Source organism: Heptranchias perlo, chromosome 35 (genome assembly GCF_035084215.1).
Source record: "Heptranchias perlo isolate sHepPer1 chromosome 35, sHepPer1.hap1, whole genome shotgun sequence".
NCBI lineage: Eukaryota > Metazoa > Chordata > Chondrichthyes > Hexanchiformes > Hexanchidae > Heptranchias > Heptranchias perlo.
In genome coordinates, this window is record NC_090359.1 from 24,143,511 (window position 1) to 24,166,382 (window position 22,872).

The following is a 22,872-nucleotide window of genomic DNA, read 5'->3' on the forward strand; positions in this document are numbered from 1 at the left end:
CCTTAATCACTCTCTAACTGCACCCCGACAGTACTCTCAACATACATGAGTACCTAAACACACTCCAACTGTATTCCAACTATTCCCCAACTATACCTGGCCAAATCCCAATTGTACTGCACGTACCCCACCAACACACAAGAGTCAGCTCCTTAACGGTGTGCGGACAACACAGTGTGAACGGAGAGTTTGGTAAGTGTGGGAGTTTAAGGGTTAATCTCTTTAAATCTAGTGCATATTGCTATCAACTGTTCAAGTTCAATTTTAAAGTTTAAATTTTTAAGTTTCTGTCAGGCTTCAGCAGAGAGAGCTGCTGCAACAAGTTAATTGGTTAGCTAGATTAAACTGGTACTTGAAGGTGGGGCAGGCCTGACTCATCTGAGTCACCAACTGTAGAAATGCAGGGGCCTGTCAGTGCAAACAGCATGGTGTGCAGACAGCACAGTGTGAACGGAGAGTTTGGTACGTGTGGGAGTTTGGTGAAGTGGGGGAAGGAGGTGCTGCTTTGTCTTGCTTTTCCTAACTTCTTCCCCAGAGCGGCAGTGGACCTGAGCGTAGAAGACTGAGATTGGGGAATAAAAGCAGCAGTAGACCTGCAACAAGAGAAAACTACAGTGCGACGTCACAGGTGAGGCAGGAGAGTCCGAGAGGTGAGCACAGTATAAAAGGAGAGACCTAGAGCGGGAGGAGAGTCTGAGAGTCCAAGGCAAGTCATGGCAGCACAGCTCGCACCCGTGATATGCTTCTGCTGCACTATGTGGGAAGTCATGGACACTACCAGTGTCCCTGGCGACCATGTGTGCAGGAAATGTGTCCAGCTGCAGCTACTGGCTAACCGTCTTTCGGAGCTGGAGCTGCGGGTGGATTCACTGTGGAGCATCCGCGATGCTGAGACTATCGTGGATAGCACGTTCAGTGAGGTGGTCACACCGCAGGTAAAGATTACGCAGGCAGAAAAGAAATGGGTGACCGCCAGGCAGAGTAAAAGGACTAGGCAGGTAGAGCAGGAGTCCCCTGGGGCCATCTCCCTCTCAAACAGATATTCTGCTTTGGATACTGTTGGGGGAGATGGCTTATCAGGAGAAAGCAGCAAGAGCCAGTTTCGGGGCACCACGGGTGGCTCTGCTGCACAGGAGGGGAGGAAGAAGAGTGGCAGGGCTTTAATGATAGGGGATTCAATTGTAAGGGGAACAGATAGGCGTTTCTGCGGCCGCAAACGTGACTCCAGGATGGTATGTTGCCTCCCTGGTGCTAGGGTCAAGGATGTCACGGAGCGGCTGCAGGGCATTCTGGAGGGGGAGGGTGAACAGCCAGTAGTCGTGGTCCATATTGGTACCAACGACATAGGTAAAAAAAGGGATGAGGTCCTGCAAGGTGAATTTAAGGAGTTAGGAGATAAATTAAAAAGCAGGACTTCAAAGGTAGTGATCTCAGGATTACTACCAGTGCCACGTGCTAGTGAGTATAAGAACAGGAGAACAGACAGGATGAATGCGTGGCTGCAGGGATGGTGTAGGAGGGAGGGATTTAGATTCCTGGGACATTGGGACCGGTTCTGGGGAAGGTGGGACCTGTACAAACGTGACGGGTTACACCCGAGCAGGACCGGGACCAATGTCCTCGCGGGGGTATTTGCTAGTGCTGTTGGGGAAGGTTTAAACTAGAGTGGCAGGGGGATGGGAACCTGAGCGGTGAGTCAGAAGGAAATAAAGTTGAGAGCAGCAAGAGAGGGGAAGACCCAGGGGAAATCTACAATAAAAATAGTACAAACAGTTGTTCAAGAACAAGTGAAAGGGAAAAGCGTAGAGCAGCGGAAAGAAAGTGTACTTTAGGCACGACAGATAAAATAAAAACTAGAAGGCGTAAGGCGATTAACCCAGCATCAAAGCTGTGGCAGGGGGTTGGGAACCTGAGCAGGGAGACAGAGGAAAGTGTGTCAGGAAGGGACAGAAGGTATGGAGTAAAAGGTAAAGTGTTAAATAAGGAAAAAGCAGAAACTAAGTGTCACAAAACATATTTGAAAGTTCTTTATCTGAATGCACGTAGCATTCGTAACAAAATGGATGAGTTAATGGCACAAATAACTACGTATGGGTATGATCTTGTGGCCATTACAGAAACATGGCTGCAGGGTGACAACGACTGGGAATTAAATATGCCAGGGTATTTAACAATCAGGAAGGACAGGCAGGAAGGAAGGGGAGGTGGGGTGGCTATGTTAATAAAGGAAGGAATCACTGTAATACAGAGAAATGATATTGGGACAAAGGATCAGGATAATGAAACAGTTTGGGTAGAGATAAGGAATAATAAGGGGAAAAAAACACTAGTGGGCGTAGTATATAGGCCTCCTAATAGTTGCAACTCTGCTGGAAGAAGTATTAATCAGGAAATAGTCGGGGCATGTAATAAGGGAACAGCTATAATTATGGGGGATTTTAACTATCATGTTAACTGGACAAATCAAATTGGGCAGGGCAGCCTTGAGGAAGAGTGTATTAGGGATGGATTTCTTGAGCAGTATGTAACTGATCCTACAAGGGGGCAAGCAACCTTGGACCTGGTCCTGTGTAATGAGCCAGGATTAATTAATAATGTCCTAGTTAAGGATCCCCTTGGAATGAGTGACCATAACATGGTTACATTCCATATCCAATTAGAGGGTGAGAAGGTTGGTTCTCAAACAAGCGTACTGAGCTTGAATAAAGGAGACTATGATGGTATGAGAGCGGAATTGATTAAAGTGGACTGGGAAAATAGATTTAAGGGTAAGATGGTACATGAGCAGTGGTGTTCATTTAAGGAGTTATTTTACAACTTTCAAAAAATATATATTCCACTGAGGAAAAAAGGGTGTAAAAGAAATGACAGCCATCCATGGCTAAGTAAAGAAATTAAGGATAGTATCCAACTAAAAACAAGGACATATAAGGTAGCCAAACTTAGTGGGAGGATAGAAGATTGGGAAGTCTTCAAAAGACAGCAAAAAGTAACTAAAGGATTGATTAAGAAAGGGAAGATAGATTATGAAAATAAATTAGCAAAAAATATAAAAACAGATAGCAAGAGTTTCTACAGTTATATAAAAAGAAAAAGGGTGGCTAAGGCAAACGTAGGTCCCTCAGAGGATGAGACCGGGAAATTAATGGTGGGAAACATGGAGATGGCAAAAATGCTGAACAAATATTTTGTTTCAGTCTTTACAGTAGAGGACACTAAGAATATCCCAACACTGGACAAACAGGGGGCTCTAGAGGGGGGAGGAGCTAAATACGATTAAAATCACTAAGGAATTGGTACTCAGTAAATTAATGGGACTCAAGGCGAATAAATCCCCTGGACCTGATGGCTTACATCCAAGGGTCTTGAGGGAAGTGGCAGTGGGGATTGTGGATGCTTTGGTAATAATTTTCCAAAATTCTCTGGACTCGGCAAAGGTCCCGGCAGATTGGAAAACTGCTAATGTAACACCGTTATTTAAAAAGGGTAGCAGGCAGAAGGCTGGAAATTATAGACCAGTTAGTCTAACATCTGTGGTGGGTAAAATTTTGGAGTCTATTATTAAGGAGACAGTAGCGGAACATTTGGATAAACATAATTTAATAGGACAAAGTCAGCATGGGCTTTATGAAGTGGAAGTCATGTCTGACAAATTTGCTTGAGTTCTTTGAGGACATAACGTACAGGGTGGATAAAGGGGAACCAGTGGACGTAGTGTATTTGGACTTCCAGAAGGCATTCGACAAGGTGCCACATAAAAGATTATTGCTCAAGATAAAGAATCACTGGATTGGGGGTAATATTCTGGCATGGGTGGAGGATTGGTTATCTAACAGGAAGCAGAGAGTTGGGATAAATGGTTCATTCTCGGACTGGCAACCAGTAGCCAGTGGTGTTCCGCAGGGGTCGGTGCTGGGTCCCCAACTCTTTACAATCTATATTAACGATTTGGAGGAGGGGACCGGGTGTAACATATCAAAGTTTGCAGATGATACAAAGATGGGAGGGAAGGTAGAGAGTGAGGAGGACATAAAAAACCTACAAGGGGTTATAGACAGGCTGGGTGAGTGGGCGGAGATTTGGCAGATGCAATACAATATTGGAAAATGTGAGGTTATGCACTTTGGCAGGAAAAATCAGACAGCAAGTTATTATCTTAATGGCGAGAAACTGGAAAGTACTGCAATACAAAGGGATCTGGGGGTCCTGGCGCAAGAAAATCAAAATGTTAGTATGCAGGTGCAGCAGGTGATCAAGAAGGCCAACGGAATGTTGGCGTTTATTGCTAGGGGGATAGAATATAAAAACAGGGAGGTATTGCTGCAGTTATATCAGGTATTGGTGAGACCGCACCTGGAATACTGCATACAGTTTTGGTGTCCATACTTAAGAAAAGACATACTTGCTCTCGAGGCAGTACAAAGAAGGTTCACTCGGTTAATCCCGGGGATGAGGGGGCGGACATATGAGGAGAGGTTGAGTAGATTGGGACTCTACTCATTGGAGTTCAGAAGAATGAGAGGCGATCTTATTGAAACATATAAGATTGTGAAGGGGCTTGATCGGGTGGATGCGGTAAGGATGTTCCCAAGGATGGGTGAAACTAGAACGAGGGGGCATAATCTTAGAATAAGGGGCTGCTCTTTCAAAACTGAGATGAGGAGAAACTTCTTCACTCAGAGGGTAGTGGGTCTGTGGAATTTGCTGCCCCAGGAAGCTGTGGAAGCTACATCATTAAATAAATTTAAAACAGAAATCGACAGTTTCCTAGAAGTAAAGGGAATTAGGGGTTATGGGGAGCGGGCAGGAAATTGGACATGATTTTAGATTTGAGGTTAGGATCAGATCAGCCATGATCTTATTGAATGGCGGAGCAGGCTCGAGGGGCCGATTGGCCTACTCCTGCTCCTATTTCTTATGTTCTTATGTTCTGAAGGAAGAAAGGGCAACATCCCATTGGGAATTCTGTCCCTTCAGAGTGAACCTGTTGAGAAAAGACAGCCTCAAGGGCACTCACCCAACGAGCAATAACATGTCTCCAGAGACTCGAGGGTTAAAACAACATTTCATTCTGTTTGCCTAAAACTGAAACCAGAATCAGTTGTCCTGATATAAAAGGCGTTTAACTGTTTTCTGTGTCGCTCTCAGTTCTGTGCAAATCAGCAGGTGAGTGGTTTCTCTCTCAGCTCCTGCCGCAGTGAAGACTCTGTGAGACCCGGACAAAGTTTAACACCTGACAAGGTATGAGGCACATCGCATTTAATGTGAGGGGGCACGCTGTGATCTGGTTAGTGCGAGGGGGCACAGTGTGATCTGGTTAGTGTGAGGGGGCACAGTTTGATCTGGTTAGTGCGAGGGGGCACGGTGTGACCTGGTTAGTGTGAGGGGCACAGCGTGATCTGGTTAGTATGAGTGGGTACAGTGTGATCTGGTTAGTGCCGAGGCCACAGTGTGATCTGGTTAGGGCCGGGGGCACAGTGTGATCTGGTTAGGGCCGGGGGCACAGTGTGATCTGGTTCGTGCGAAGGGCACAGTGTGATCTGGTTAGTGCGAGGGGCACAGTGTGATCTGGTTAGTGTGAGTGGGCACAGTGTGATCTGGTTAGTGTGAGTGGGCACAGTGTGATCTGGTTAGTGCGAGGGGCACAGTGTGATCTGGTTAGTGTGAGTGGGCACAGTGTGATCTGGTTAGTGTGAGTGGGCACAGTGTGATCTGGTTAGTGCGAGGGGCACAGTGTGATCTGGTTAGTGCGAGATGGCACAGTGTGATCTGGTTAGTGCGAGGGGCACAGTGTGATCTGGTTAGTGCGAGATGGCACAGTGTGATCTGGTTAGTGCCGAGGGCACAGTGTGATCTGGTTAGTGTGAGTGGGCACAGTGTGATCTGGTTAGTGTGAGTGGGCACAGTGTGATCTGGTTAGTGTGAGTGGGCACAGTGTGATCTGGTTAGTGTGAGTGGGCACAGTGTGATCTGGTTAGTGTGAGTGGGCACAGTGTGATCTGGTTAGTGTGAGGGGCACAGTGTGATCTGGTTAGTGCGAGGGGCACAGTGTGATCTGGTTAGTGCAAGGGGCACAGTGTTATCTGGTTAGTGCGAGGGGCACAGTGTGATCTGGTTAGTGTGAGTGGGCACAGTGTGATCTGGTTAGTGCGAGGGGCACAGTGTGATCTGGTTAGTGCAAGGGGCACAGTGTGATCTGGTTAGTGCGAGGGGCACAGTGTTATCTGGTTAGTGCGAGGGGCACAGTGTGATCTGGTTAGTGTGAGTGGGCACAGTGTGATCTGGTTAGTGTGAGTGGGCACAGTGTGATCTGGTTAGTGCGAGGGGCACAGTGTGATCTGGTTAGTGTGAGTGGGCACAGTGTGATCTGGTTAGTGCAAGGGGCACAGTGTTATCTGGTTAGTGCGAGGGGCACAGTGTGATCTGGTTAGTGCGAGATGGCACAGTGTGATCTGGTTAGTGCGAGGGGCACAGTGTGATCTGGTTAGTGCGAGATGGCACAGTGTGATCTGGTTAGTGCGAGGGGCACAGTGTGATCTGGTTAGTGCGAGATGGCACAGTGTGATCTGGTTAGTGCCGAGGGCACAGTGTGATCTGGTTAGTGTGAGTGGGCACAGTGTGATCTGGTTAGTGTGAGTGGGCACAGTGTGATCTGGTTAGTGTGAGTGGGCACAGTGTGATCTGGTTAGTGTGAGGGGCACAGTGTGATCTGGTTAGTGCGAGGGGCACAGTGTGATCTGGTTAGTGCAAGGGGCACAGTGTTATCTGGTTAGTGCGAGGGGCACAGTGTGATCTGGTTAGTGTGAGTGGGCACAGTGTGATCTGGTTAGTGCGAGGGGCACAGTGTGATCTGGTTAGTGCAAGGGGCACAGTGTGATCTGGTTAGTGCGAGGGGCACAGTGTTATCTGGTTAGTGCGAGGGGCACAGTGTGATCTGGTTAGTGTGAGTGGGCACAGTGTGATCTGGTTAGTGTGAGTGGGCACAGTGTGATCTGGTTAGTGTGAGTGGGCACAGTGTGATCTGGTTAGTGTGAGTGGGCACAGTGTGATCTGGTTAGTGCGAGGGGCACAGTGTGATCTGGTTAGTGCGAGGGGCACAGTGTGATCTGGTTAGTGCGAGGGGCACAGTGTGATCTGGTTAGTGTGAGTGGGCACAGTGTGATCTGGTTAGTGCGAGGGGCACAGTGTGATCTGGTTAGTGCAAGGGGCACAGTGTGATCTGGTTAGTGCGAGGGGCACAGTGTGATCTGGTTAGTGCGAGAGGGCACAGTGTGATCTGGTTAGTGTGAGTGGGCACAGTGTGATCTGGTTAGTGCGAGGGGCACAGTGTGATCTGGTTACTGCAAGGGGCACAGTGTGATCTGGTTAGTGTGAGTGGGCACAGTGTGATCTGGTTAGTGCGAGGGGCACAGTGTGATCTGGTTAGTGCAAGGGGCACAGTGTGATCTGGTTAGTGCGAGGGGCACAGTGTGATCTGGTTAGTGCAAGGGGCACAGTGTGATCTGGTTAGTGCGAGGGGCACAGTGTGATCTGGTGAGTGCGAGGGGCACAGTGTGATCTGGTTAGTGCGAGGGGCACAGTGTGATCTGGTTAGTGCGAGGGGCACAGTGTGATCTGGTTAGTGCGAGATGGCACAGTGTGATCAGGTTAGTGCGAGGGGCACAGTGTGATCTGGTTAGTGCGAGGGGCACAGTGTGATCTGGTTAGTGCGAGGGGCACAGTGTGATCTGGTTAGTGCGAGGGGCACAGTGTGATCTGGTTAGTGCGAGATGGCACAGTGTGATCTGGTTAGTGCGAGAGGGCACAGTGTGATCTCGTAAGTGCGAGATGGCACAGTGTGATCTGGTTAGTGCGAGGGGCACAGTGTGATCTGGTTAGTGCAAGGGACACAGTGTGATCTGGTAAGTGCGAGATGGCACAGTGTGATCTGGTTAGTGCGAGATGGCACAGTGTGATCTGGTTAGTGCGAGGGGCACAGTGTGATCTGGTTAGTGCGAGGGGCACAGTGTGATCTGGTTAGTGCGAGAGGGCACAGTGTGATCTGGTTAGTGCGAGAGGGCACAGTGTGATCTGGTTAGTGCGAGGGGCACAGTGTGATCTGGTTAGTGCGAGGGGCACAGTGTGATCTGGTTAGTGTGAGAGGGCACAGTGTGATCTGGTTAGTGCGAGGGGCACAGTGTGATCTGGTTAGTGTGAGGGGCACAGTGTGATCTGGTTAATGTGAGGGGCACAGTGTGATCTGGTTAGTGCGAGGGGCACAGCGTGATCTGGTTAGTGTGAGAGGGCACAGTGTGATCTGGTTAGTGCGAGGGGCACAGTGTGATCTGGTTAGTGCGAGAGGGCACAGTGTGATCTGGTTAGTGCGAGGGGCACAGTGTGATCTGGTTAGTGCGAGAGGGCACAGTGTGATCTGGTTAGTGCGAGAGGGCACAGTGTGATCTGGTAAGTGCGAGGGGCACAGTGTGATCTGGTTAGTGTGAGGGGCACAGTGTGATCTCAATAATGTGAGGGAATGTAGTGAAACATCATTACTGCAAAGGGGCATAGAAGGCTCCCATTAAAGTGAGGGGACACAGTGTGACCCCATTAGTGTGAGGGGATACAGTGTGACTCCATTAGTGTGAGGGGATACAGTGTGACTCCATTAGTGTGAGGGGATACAGTGTGACCCCATTAGTGTGAGGGGATACAGTGTGACCCCATTAGTGTGAGGGGATACAGTGTGACCCCATTAGTGTGAGGGGATACAGTGTGACCCCATTAGTGTGAGGGGATACAGTGTGACCCCATTAGTGTGAGGAGATACAGTGTGACTCCATTAGTGTGAGGGGATACAGTGTGATCCCATTAGTGTGAGGGGATACAGTGTGACCCCATTAGTGTGAGGGGATACAGTGTGATCCCATTAGTGTGAGGGGATACAGTGTGACCCCATTAGTGTGAGGGGATACAGTGTGATCCCATTAGTGTGAGGGGATACAGTGTGACTCCATTAGTGTGAGGGGATACAGTGTGACCCCATTAGTGTGAGGAGATATAGTGTGATCCCATTAGTGAGAGGGGATACAGTGTGAGCCCATTAGTGTGAGGGGATACAGTGTGACCCCATTAGTGTGAGGGGATACAGTGTGACCCCATTAGTGTGAGGGGAAACAGTGTGACCCCATTAGTGTGAGGGGAAACAGTGTGACCCCATTAGTGTGAGGGGATACAGTGTGACCCCATTAGTGTGAGGGGATACAGTGTGACCCCATTAGTGTGAGGGGATACAGTGTGACCCCATTTGTGTGAGGAGATACAGTGTGACTCCATTAGTGTGAGGGGATACAGAGTGACTCCATTAGTGTGAGGAGATACAGTGTGACTCCATTAGTGTGAGGGGATACAGTGTGACTCCATTAGTGTGAGGGGATACAGTGTGACTCCATTAGTGTGAGGAGATACAGTGTGACCCCATTAGTGTGAGGGGATACAGTGTGACCCCATTAGTGTGAGGGGATACAGTGTGACTCCATTAGTGTCAGGGGATATAGTGTGATCCCATTAGTGTGAGGGGATACAGTGTGACCCCATTAGTGTGAGGGGATACAGTGTGACTCCATTAGTGTCAGGGGATATAGTGTGATCCCATTAGTGTGAGGGGATACAGTGTGACCCCATTAGTGTGAGGGGATACAGTGTGACCCCATTAGTGTGAGGGGATACAGTGTGACCCCATTAGTGTGAGGGGATACAGTGTGACTCCATTAGTGTGAGGGGATACAGTGTGACTCCATTAGTGTGAGGGGATACAGTGTGACTCCATTAGTGTGAGGGGATACAGTGTGACCCCATTAGTGTGAGGGGATACAGTGTGACCCCATTAGTGTGAGGGGATACAGTGTGACCCCATTAGTGTGAGGGGATACAGTGTGACCCCATTAGTGTGAGGGGATACAGTGTGACCCCATTAGTGTGAGGAGATACAGTGTGACTCCATTAGTGTGAGGGGATACAGTGTGATCCCATTAGTGTGAGGGGATACAGTGTGACCCCATTAGTGTGAGGGGATACAGTGTGATCCCATTAGTGTGAGGGGATACAGTGTGACCCCATTAGTGTGAGGGGATACAGTGTGATCCCATTAGTGTGAGGGGATACAGTGTGACTCCATTAGTGTGAGGGGATACAGTGTGACCCCATTAGTGTGAGGAGATATAGTGTGATCCCATTAGTGAGAGGGGATACAGTGTGAGCCCATTAGTGTGAGGGGATACAGTGTGACCCCATTAGTGTGAGGGGATACAGTGTGACCCCATTAGTGTGAGGGGAAACAGTGTGACCCCATTAGTGTGAGGGGAAACAGTGTGACCCCATTAGTGTGAGGGGATACAGTGTGACCCCATTAGTGTGAGGGGATACAGTGTGACCCCATTAGTGTGAGGGGATACAGTGTGACCCCATTTGTGTGAGGAGATACAGTGTGACTCCATTAGTGTGAGGGGATACAGAGTGACTCCATTAGTGTGAGGAGATACAGTGTGACTCCATTAGTGTGAGGGGATACAGTGTGACTCCATTAGTGTGAGGGGATACAGTGTGACTCCATTAGTGTGAGGAGATACAGTGTGACCCCATTAGTGTGAGGGGATACAGTGTGACCCCATTAGTGTGAGGGGATACAGTGTGACTCCATTAGTGTCAGGGGATATAGTGTGATCCCATTAGTGTGAGGGGATACAGTGTGACCCCATTAGTGTGAGGGGATACAGTGTGACTCCATTAGTGTCAGGGGATATAGTGTGATCCCATTAGTGTGAGGGGATACAGTGTGACCCCATTAGTGTGAGGGGATACAGTGTGACCCCATTAGTGTGAGGGGATACAGTGTGACCCCATTAGTGTGAGGGGATACAGTGTGACTCCATTAGTGTGAGGGGATACAGTGTGACCCCATTAGTGTGAGGGGATACAGTGTGACCCCATTAGTGTGAGGGGATACAGTGTGACTCCATTAGTGTGAGGGGATACAGTGTGACCCCATTAGTGTGAGGGGATACAGTGTGACCCCATTAGTGTGAGGGGATACAGTGTGACCCCATTAGTGTGAGGGGATACAGTGTGACTCCATTAGTGTCAGGGGATATAGTGTGATCCCATTAGTGTGAGGGGATACAGTGTGACCCCATTAGTGTGAGGGGATACAGTGTGACCACATTAGTGTGAGGGGATACAGTGTGACTCCATTAGTGTCAGGGGATATAGTGTGATCCCATTAGTGTGAGGGGATACAGTGTGCCCCATTAGTGTGAGGGGATACAGTGTGACCCCATTAGTGTGAGGGGATACAGTGTGACCCCATTAGTGTGAGGGGATACAGTGTGACCCCATTAGTGTGAGGGGATACAGTGTGACCCCATTAGTGTGAGGGGATACAGTGTGACCCCATTAGTGTGAGGGGATACAGTGTGACCCCATTAGTGTGAGGGGATACAGTGTGACCCCATTAGTGTGAGGGGATACAGTGTGACCCCATTAGTGTGAGGGGTTACAGTGTGACCCCATTAGTGTGAGGGGATACAGTGTGACCCCATTAGTGTGAGGGGATACAGTGTGACCCCATTAGTGTGAGGGGATACAGTGTGACCCCATTAGTGTGAGGGGATACAGTGTGACCCCATTAGTGTGAGGGGATACAGTGTGACCCCATGAGTGTGAGGAGATACAGTGTGATCCCATTAGTGTGAGGGGATACAGTGTGACCCCATTAGTGTGAGGGGATACAGTGTGATCCCATTAGTGTGAGGGGATACAGTGTGACCCCATTAGTGTGAGGGGATACAGTGTGATCCCATTAGTGTGAGGGGATACAGTGTGACTCCATTAGTGTGAGGGGATACAGTGTGACCCCATTAGTGTGAGGGGATACAGAGTGACTCCATTAGTGTGAGGAGATACAGTGTGACTCCATTAGTGTGAGGGGATACAGTGTGACTCCATTAGTGTGAGGGGATACAGTGTGACTCCATTAGTGTGAGGGGATACAGTGTGACTCCATTAGTGTGAGGAGATACAGTGTGACCCCATTAGTGTGAGGGGATACAGTGTGACCCCATTAGTGTGAGGGGATACAGTGTGAGCCCATTAGTGTGTGGGGATACAGTGTGACCCCATTAGTGTGAGGGGAAACAGTGTGACCCCATTAGTGTGAGGGGATACAGTGTGACCCCATTAGTGTGAGGGGATACAGTGTGACCCCATTAGTGTGAGGGGATACAGTGTGACTCCATTTGTGTGAGGTGATACATTGTGACCCCATTAGTGTAAGGAGATACATTGTGACTCCATTAGTGTGAGGGGATACAGTGTGATGCCATTAGTGTAAGGAGATACAGTGTGACTCCATTAGTGTGAGGGGATACAGTGTGACATCATTAGTGTGAGGGGATACAGTGTGACCCCATTAGTGTGAGGGGATACAGTGTGACCCCATTAGTGTGAGGGGATACAGTGTGATCCCATTAGTGTGAGGGGATACAGTGTGACCCCATTAGTGTGAGGGGATACAGTGTGACTCCATTAGTGTGAGGGGATACAGTGTGACCCCATTAGTGTGAGGGGATACAGTGTGATCCCATTAGTGTGAGGGAATACAGTGTGACCGCATTAGTGTGAGGGGATACAGTGTGACCACATTAGTGTGAGGGGATACAGTGTGACTCCATTAGTGTCAGGGGATATAGTGTGATCCCATTAGTGTGAGGGGATACAGTGTGACCCCATTAGTGTGAGGGGATACAGTGTGACCCCATTAGTGTGAGGGGATACAGTGTGACCCCATTAGTGTGAGGGGATACAGTGTGACTCCATTAGTGTGAGGGGATACAGTGTGACCCCATTAGTGTGAGGGGATACAGTGTGACCCCATTAGTGTGAGGGGATACAGTGTGACTCCATTAGTGTGACGGGATACAGTGTGACCCCATTAGTGTGAGGGGATACAGTGTGACTCCATTAGTGTGAGGGGATACAGTGTGACCCCATTAGTGTGAGGGGATACAGTGTGACTCCATTAGTGTGAGGGGATACAGTGTGACTCCATTAGTGTGAGGGGATACAGTGTGACCCCATTAGTGTGAGGAGATACAGTGTGACTCCATTAGTGTGAGGGGATACAATGTTATCCCATTAGTGTGAGGGGATACAGTGTGACCCCATTTGTGTGAGGGCATACAGTGTGACTCCATTAGTGTGAGGGGATACAGTGTGACCCCATTAGTGTGAGAGGATACAGTGTGACTCCATTAGTGTGAGGAGATACAGTGTGACTCCATTAGTGTGAGGGGATACAGTGTGACTCCATTAGTGTGAGGGGATACAGTGTGACTCCATTAGTGTGAGGAGATACAGTGTGACCCCATGAGTGTGAGGGGATACAGTGTGACCCCATTAGTGTGAGGGGATACAGTGTGAGCCCATTAGTGTGTGGGGATAGAGTGTGACCCCATTAGTGTGAGGGGATACAGTGTGAGCCCATTAGTGTGAGGGGATACAGTGTGACCCCATTAGTGTGAGGGGAAACAGTGTGACCCCATTAGTGTGAGGGGATACAGTGTGAGCCCATTAGTGTGAGGGGATACAGTGTGACCCCATTAGTGTGAGGGGATACAGTGTGACTCCATTTGTGTGAGGGGATACAGTGTGACCCCATTTGTGTGAGGGGATACAGTGTGATGCCATTAGTGTAAGGAGATACAGTGTGACTCCATTAGTGTGAGGGGATACAGTGTGACATCATTAGTGTGAGGGGATACAGTGTGACCCCATTAGTGTGAGGGGATACAGTGTGACCCCATTAGTGTGAGGGGATACAGTGTGACCCCATTAGTGTGAGGGGATACAGTGTGACCCCATTAGTGTGAGGGGATACAGTGTGACTCCATTAGTGTGAGGGGATACAGTGTGACCCCATTAGTGTGAGGGGATACAGTGTGATCCCATTAGTGTGAGGGAATACAGTGTGACCGCATTAGTGTGAGGGGATACAGTGTGACCACATTAGTGTGAGGGGATACAGTGTGACTCCATTAGTGTCAGGGGATACAGTGTGACCGCATTAGTGTGAGGGGATACAGTGTGACCACATTAGTGTGAGGGGATACAGTGTGACTCCATTAGTGTCAGGGGATATAGTGTGATCCCATTAGTGTGAGGGGATACAGTGTGACTCCATTAGTGTGAGGGGATACAGTGTGACCCCATTAGTATGAGGGGATATAGTTTGATCCCATTAGTGTGAGGGGATACAGTGTGACCCCATTAGTGTGAGGGGATACAGTGTGACCCCATTAGTGTGAGGGGATACAGTGTGACTCCATTAGTGTGACGGGATACAGTGTGACCCCATTAGTGTGAGGGGATACAGTGTGACTCCATTAGTGTGAGGGGATACAGTGTGACCCCATTAGTGTGAGGGGATACAGTGTGACTCCATTAGTGTGAGGGGATACAGTATGACTCCATTAGTGTGAGGGGATACAGTGTGACCCCATTAGTGTGAGGAGATACAGTGTGACTCCATTAGTGTGAGGGGATACAGTGTTATCCCATTAGTGTGAGGGGATACAGTGTGACCCCATTTGTGTGAGGGGATACAGTGTGACTCCATTAGTGTGAGGGGATAGAGTGTGACACCATTAGTGTGAGGGGATACAGTGTGACTCCATTAGTGTGAGGGGATACAGTGTGACCCCATTAGTATGAGAGGATACAGTGTGACTCCATTAGTGTGAGGGGATACAGTGTGACACCATTAGTGTGAGGGGATACAGTGTGACTCCATTAGTGTGAGGGGATACAGTGTGACTCCATTAGTGTGAGGGGATACAGTGTGACTCCATTAGTGTGAGGGGATACAGTTTGACTCCATTAGTGTGAGGGGATACAGTGTGACCCCATTAGTGTGAGGGGATACAGTGTTATCCCATTAGTGTGAGGGGATGCAGTGTGACCCCATTAGTGTGAGGGGATACAGTGTGATCCCATTAGTGTGAGGGGATACAGTGTGACCCTATTAGTGTGAGGGGATACAGTGTGATCCCATTAGTGTGAGGGGATACAGTGTGACCCCATTAGTGTGAGGGGATACAGTGTGACCCCATTAGTGTGAGGGGATACAGTGTGACCCCATTAGTGTGAGGGGATACAGTGTGACCCCATTAGTGTGAGGGGATACAGTGTGAGCCCAATAGTGTGAGGGGATACAGTGTGAGCCCATTAGTGTGAGGGGATACAGTGTGACCCCATTAGTGTGAGGGGATACAGTGTGAGCCCATTAGTGTGAGGGGACACAGTGTGAGCCCATTAGTGTGAGGGGATACAGTGTGAATCCATTAGTGTGAGGGGATACAGTGTGACCCCATTAGTGTGAGGGGATACAGTGTGAGCCCATTAGTGTGAGGGGATACAGTGTGAGCCCATTAGTGTGAGGGGATACAGTGTGAGCCCATTAGTGTGAGGGGATGCAGTGTGACTCCATTAGTGTGAGGGGATACAGTGTGACCCCATTAGTGTGAGGGGATACAGTGTGACCCCATTAGTGTGAGGGGATACAGTGTGAGCCCATTAGTGTGAGGGGATACAGTGTGAGCCCATTAGTGTGAGGGGATACAGTGTGACTCCATTAGTGTGAGGGGATACAGTGTGATCCCATTGGTGTGATGGGATACAGTGTGAGCCCATTAGTGTGAGGGGATACAGTGTGAGCCCATTAGTGTGAGGGGATACAGTGTGATCCCATTAGTGTGAGGGGATACAGTGTGACTCCATTAGTGTGAGGGGATACAGTGTGACCCCATTAGTGTGAGGGGATACAGTGTGACCCCATTAGTGTGAGGGGATACAGTGTGACTCCATTAGTGTGAGGGGATACAGTGTGACCCCATTAGCGGGAGGGGGCACAGTGTGACTCCATTAGTGTGAGGCGATACAGTGTGACTCCATTAGTGTGAGGGGATACAGTGTGACCCCATTAGTGTGAGGGGATACAGTGTGACCCCATTAGTGGGAGGGGGCACAGTGTGACTCCATTAGTGTGAGGGGATACAGTGTGACCCCATTAGTGGGAGGGGGCACAGTGTGACTCCATTAGTGTGAGGGGATACAGTGTGACCCCATTAGTGTGAGGGGATACAGTGTGACTCCATTAGTGTGAGGGGATACAGTGTGACCCCATTAGTGTGAGGGGATACAGTGTGATCCCATTAGTGTGAGGGGATACAGTGTGATCCCATTAGTGTGAGGAGATACAGTGTGACTCCATTAGTGTGAGGGGATACAGTGTGACTCCATTAGTGTGAGGGGATACAGTGTGACCCCATTTGTGTGAGGAGATACAGCGTGACTCATTTAGTGTGAGGGGATACAGTGTGACCCCATTAGTGTGAGGGGATACAGTGTGATCCCATTAGTGTGAGGGGATACAGTGTGACTCCATTAGTGTGAGGGGATACAGTGTGACCCCATTAGTGTGAGGGGATACAGTGTGACTCCATTAGTGTGAGGGGATACAGTGTGATCCCATTGGTGTGATGGGATACAGTGTGAGCCCATTAGTGTGAGGGGATACGGCGTGAGCCCATTCGTGTGAGGGGATACAGTGTGATCCCATTAGTGTGAGGGGATACAGTGTGACTCCATTAGTGTGAGGGGATACAGTGTGACCCCATTAGTGTGAGGGGATACAGTGTGACCCCATTAGTGTGAGGGGATACAGTGTGACCCCATTAGTGTGAGGGGGCACATTGTGACTCCATTAGTGTGAGGGGATACAGTGTGACTCCATTAGTGTGAGGGGATACAGTGTGACCCCATTAGTGTGAGGGGATACAGTGTGACTCCATTAGTGTGAGGGGATACAGTGTGACTCCATTAGTGTGAGGGGATACAGTGTGACCCCATTAGTGTGAGGGGATACAGTGTGATCCCATTAGTGTGAGGGGATACAGTGTGACCCCATTTGTGTGAGGAGATACAGTGTGACTCCATTAGTGTGAGGGGATACAGTGTGACCCCATTAGTGTGAGGGGATACAGTGTGATCCCATTAGTGTGAGGGGATACAGTGTGACCCCATTAGTGTGAGGGGATTCAGTGTGACTCCATTAGTGTGAGGGGATACAGTGTGACCCCATTAGTGTGAGGGGATACAGTGTGACTCCATTAGTGTGAAGGGATACAGTGTGACCCCATTAGTGTGAGGGGATACAGTGTGAATCCTTTAGTGTGAGGGGATACAGTGTGACCCCATTAGTGTGATGGGATACAGTGTGAGCCCATTAGTGTGAGGGGATACAGTGTGACCCCATTAGTGTGAGGGGATACAGTGTGACTCCATTAGTGTGAGGGGATACAGTGTGACTCCATTAGTGTGAGGGGATACAGTGTGACCACATTAGTGTGAGGGGATACAGTGTGACCCCATTAGTGTGAGGGGATACAGAGTGACTCCATTAGTGTGAGCGGATACAGTGTGACCCCATTAGTGTGAGGGGATACAGTGTGACTCCATTAGTGTGAGGGGATACAGTGTGACCCCATTAGTGTGAGGGGATACAGTGTGACTCCATTAGTGTGAGGGGATACAGTGTGACACCATTTGTGTGAGGAGATACAGTGTGACTCCATTAGTGTGAGGGTATACAGTGTGACCCCATTAGTGTGAGGGGATACAGTGTGACTCCATTAGTGTGAGGGGATACAGTGTGACAACATTTGTGTGAGGAGATACAGTGTGATCCCATTAGTGTGAGGAGATACAGTGTGACCCCATTAGTGTGAGGGGATACAGTGTGACTCCATTAGTGTGATGGGATACAGTGTGACCCCATTAGTGTGAGGGGATACAGTGTGACTCCATTAGTGTGATGGGATACAGTGTGACCCCATTAGTGTGAGGGGATACAGTGTGACCCCATTAGTGTGAGGGGATACAGTGTGACCCCATTTGTGTGAGGAGATACAGTGTGACCCCATTAGTGTGAGGGGATACAGTGTGACTCCATTATTGTGATGGGATACAGTGTGACCCCATTAGTGTGAGGGGATACAGTGTGACCCCATTAGTGTGATGGGATACAGTGTGACCCCATTAGTGTGATGGGATGCAGTGTGATCCCATTAGTGTGAGGGGATACAGTGTGACTCCATTAGTGTGAGGGGATACAGTGTGACTCCATTAGTGTGAGGGGATACAGTGTGACACCATTAGTGTGAGGGGATACAGTGTGACATCATTGGTGTGAGGGGATACAGTGTGACTCCATTAGTGTGAGGGGATACAGTGTGACCCCATTAGTGTGAGGGGATACAGTGTGACCCCATTAGTGTGATGGGATACAGTGTGACCCCATTAGTGTGATGGGATACAGTGTGATCCCATTAGTGTGATGGGATACAGTGTGACACCATTAGTGTGAGGGGATACATTGTGACCCCATTTGTGTGAGGGGATACAGTGTGATCCCATTAGTGTGAGGGGATACAGTGTGACCCCATTTGTGTGAGGGGATACAGTGTGACCCCATTAGTGTGAGGGGGCACAGTGTGACTCCATTAGTGTGAGGGGATACAGTGTGACTCCATTAGTGTGAGGGGATACAGTGTGACCCCATTAGTGTGAGGGGATACAGTGTGACCCCATTAGTGTGAGGGGGCACAGTGTGACTCCCTGAGTGTGAGGGGATACAGTGTGAACCCATTAGTGGGAGGGGGCACAGTGTGACTCCATTAGTGTGAGGGGATACAGTGTGACCCCATTAGTGTGAGGGGATACAGTGTGACTCCATTAGTGTGAGGGGATACAGTGTGACCCCATTAGTGTGAGGGGATACAGTGTGATCCCATTAGTGTGAGGGGATACAGTGTGACCCCATTTGTGTGAGGAGATACAGTGTGACTCCATTAGTGTGAGGGGATACAGTGTGACCCCATTAGTGTGAGGGGATACAGTGTGACTCCATTAGTGTGAGGGGATACAGTGTGACCCCATTAGTGTGAGGGGATTCAGTGTGACTCCATTAGTGTGAGGGGATACAGTGTGACCCCATTAGTGTGAGGGGATACAGTGTGACTCCATTAGTGTGAGGGGATACAGTGTGACCCCATTAGTGTGAGGGGATACAGTGTGACTCCTTTAGTGTGAGGGGATACAGTGTGACCCCATTAGTGTGATGGGATACAGTGTGACCCCATTAGTGTGAGGGGATACAGTGTGACCCCATTAGTGTGAGGGGATACAGTGTGACCCCATTAGTGTGAGGGGATACAGTGTGACCCCATTAGTGTGAGGGGATACAGTGTGAGCCCAATAGTGTGAGGGGATACAGTGTGAGCCCATTAGTGTGAGGGGATACAGTGTGATCCCATTAGTGTGAGGAGATACAGTGTGACTCCATTAGTGTGAGGGGATACAGTGTGACTCCATTAGTGTGAGGGGATACAGTGTGACCCCATTTGTGTGAGGAGATACAGTGTGACTCCATTAGTGTGAGGGGATACAGTGTGACCCCATTAGTGTGAGGGGATACAGTGTGATCCCATTAGTGTGAGGGGATACAGTGTGACTCCATTAGTGTGAGGGGATACAGTGTGACCCCATTAGTGTGAGGGGATACAGTGTGACTCCATTAGTGTGAGGGGATACAGTGTGATCCCATTGGTGTGATGGGATACAGTGTGAGCCCATTAGTGTGAGGGGATACGGCGTGAGCCCATTCGTGTGAGGGGATACAGTGTGATCCCATTAGTGTGAGGGGATACAGTGTGACTCCATTAGTGTGAGGGGATACAGTGTGACCCCATTAGTGTGAGGGGATACAGTGTGACCCCATTAGTGTGAGGGGATACAGTGTGACCCCATTAGTGTGAGGGGGCACATTGTGACTCCATTAGTGTGAGGGGATACAGTGTGACTCCATTAGTGTGAGGGGATACAGTGTGACCCCATTAGTGTGAGGGGATACAGTGTGACCCCAATAGTGTGAGGGGGCACAGTGTGACTCCCTTAGTGTGAGGGGATACAGTGTGACCCCATTAGTGGGAGGGGGCACAGTGTGACTCCATTAGTGTGAGGGGATACAGTGTGACCCCATTAGTGTGAGGGGATACAGTGTGACTCCATTAGTGTGAGGGGATACAGTGTGACTCCATTAGTGTGAGGGGATACAGTGTGACCCCATTAGTGTGAGGGGATACAGTGTGATCCCATTAGTGTGAGGGGATACAGTGTGACCCCATTTGTGTGAGGAGATACAGTGTGACTCCATTAGTGTGAGGGGATACAGTGTGACCCCATTAGTGTGAGGGGATACAGTGTGATCCCATTAGTGTGAGGGGATACAGTGTGACCCCATTAGTGTGAGGGGATTCAGTGTGACTCCATTAGTGTGAGGGGATACAGTGTGACCCCATTCGTGTGAGGGGATACAGTGTGACTCCATTAGTGTGAAGGGATACAGTGTGACCCCATTAGTGTGAGGGGATACAGTGTGACTCCTTTAGTGTGAGGGGATACAGTGTGACCCCATTAGTGTGATGGGATACAGTGTGAGCCCATTAGTGTGAGGGGATACAGTGTGACCCCATTAGTGTGAGGGGATACAGTGTGACTCCATTAGTGTGAGGGGATACAGTGTGACTCCATTAGTGTGAGGGGATACAGTGTGACCACATTAGTGTGAGGGGATACAGTGTGACCCCATTAGTGTGAGGGGATACAGAGTGACTCCATTAGTGTGAGCGGATACAGTGTGACCCCATTAGTGTGAGGGGATACAGTGTGACTCCATTAGTGTGAGGGGATACAGTGTGACCCCATTAGTGTGAGGGGATACAGTGTGACTCCATTAGTGTGAGGGGATACAGTGTGACACCATTTGTGTGAGGAGATACAGTGTGACTCCATTAGTGTGAGGGGATACAGTGTGACCCCATTAGTGTGAGGGGATACAGTGTGACTCCATTAGTGTGAGGGGATACAGTGTGACAACATTTGTGTGAGGAGATACAGTGTGATCCCATTAGTGTGAGGAGATACAGTGTGACCCCATTAGTGTGAGGGGATACAGTGTGACTCCATTAGTGTGATGGGATACAGTGTGACCCCATTAGTGTGAGGGGATACAGTGTGACTCCATTAGTGTGATGGGATACAGTGTGACCCCATTAGTGTGAGGGGATACAGTGTGACCCCATTAGTGTGAGGGGATACAGTGTGACCCCATTTGTGTGAGGAGATACAGTGTGACCCCATTAGTGTGAGGGGATACAGTGTGACTCCATTAGTGTGATGGGATACAGTGTGACCCCATTAGTGTGAGGGGATACAGTGTGACCCCATTAGTGTGATGGGATACAGTGTGACCCCATTAGTGTGATGGGATGCAGTGTGATCCCATTAGTGTGAGGGGATACAGTGTGACTCCATTAGTGTGAGGGGATACAGTGTGACTCCATTAGTGTGAGGGGATACAGTGTGACACCATTAGTGTGAGGGGATACAGTGTGACATCATTGGTGTGAGGGGATACAGTGTGACTCCATTAGTGTGAGGGGATACAGTGTGACCCCATTAGTGTGAGGGGATACAGTGTGACCCCATTAGTGTGATGGGATACAGTGTGATCCCATTAGTGTGATGGGATACAGTGTGACACCATTAGTGTGAGGGGATACATTGTGACCCCATTTGTGTGAGGGGATACAGTGTGATCCCATTAGTGTGAGGGGATACAGTGTGACCCCATTTGTGTGAGGGGATACAGTGTGACCCCATTAGTGTGAGGGGGCACAGTGTGACTCCATTAGTGTGAGGGGATACAGTGTGACTCCATTAGTGTGAGGGGATACAGTGTGACCCCATTAGTGTGAGGGGATACAGTGTGACCCCATTAGTGTGAGGGGGCACAGTGTGACTCCCTGAGTGTGAGGGGATACAGTGTGAACCCATTAGTGGGAGGGGGCACAGTGTGACTCCATTAGTGTGAGGGGATACAGTGTGACCCCATTCGTGTGAGGGGATACAGTGTGACTCCATTAGTGTGAGGGGATACAGTGTGACCCCATTAGTGTGAGGGGATACAGTGTGATCCCATTAGTGTGAGGGGATACAGTGTGACCCCATTTGTGTGAGGAGATACAGTGTGACTCCATTAGTGTGAGGGGATACAGTGTGACCCCATTAGTGTGAGGGGATACAGTGTGACTCCATTAGTGTGAGGGGATACAGTGTGACCCCATTAGTGTGAGGGGATTCAGTGTGACTCCATTAGTGTGAGGGGATACAGTGTGACCCCATTAGTGTGAGGGGATACAGTGTGACTCCATTAGTGTGAGGGGATACAGTGTGACCCCATTAGTGTGAGGGGATACAGTGTGACTCCTTTAGTGTGAGGGGATACAGTGTGACCCCATTAGTGTGATGGGATACAGTGTGACCCCATTAGTGTGAGGGGATACAGTGTGACCCCATTAGTGTGAGGGGATACAGTGTGACCCCATTAGTGTGAGGGGATACAGTGTGACCCCATTAGTGTGAGGGGATACAGTGTGAGCCCAATAGTGTGAGGGGATACAGTGTGAGCCCATTAGTGTGAGGGGATACAGTGTGACCCCATTAGTGTGAGGGGATACAGTGTGAGCCCATTAGTGTGAGGGGATACAGTGTGAGCCCATTAGTGTGAGGGGATACAGTGTGAATCCATTAATGTGAGGGGATACAGTGTGACCCCATTAGTGTGAGGGGATACAGTGTGAGCCCATTAGTGTGAGGGGATACAGTGTGAGCCCATTAGTGTGAGGGGATACAGTGTGATCCCATTAGTGTGAGGGGATACAG

General features: G+C 49.4%; 1 protein-coding gene across 1 annotated transcript in view; it reads left to right on the forward strand.

Moving 5' to 3' along the window:
• The first annotated feature begins 438 nt into the window (after positions 1-438).
• The window catches only part of LOC137302464 (cornifelin homolog A-like), a 56,351-nt gene continuing 33,917 nt past the window's right edge, over positions 439-22,872 (forward strand). The window contains exon 1 of the mRNA XM_067972150.1: positions 439-628. The gene's annotated coding sequence lies outside the window, so the exon portion shown is untranslated. The remainder of the gene's footprint in view (positions 629-22,872) is intronic.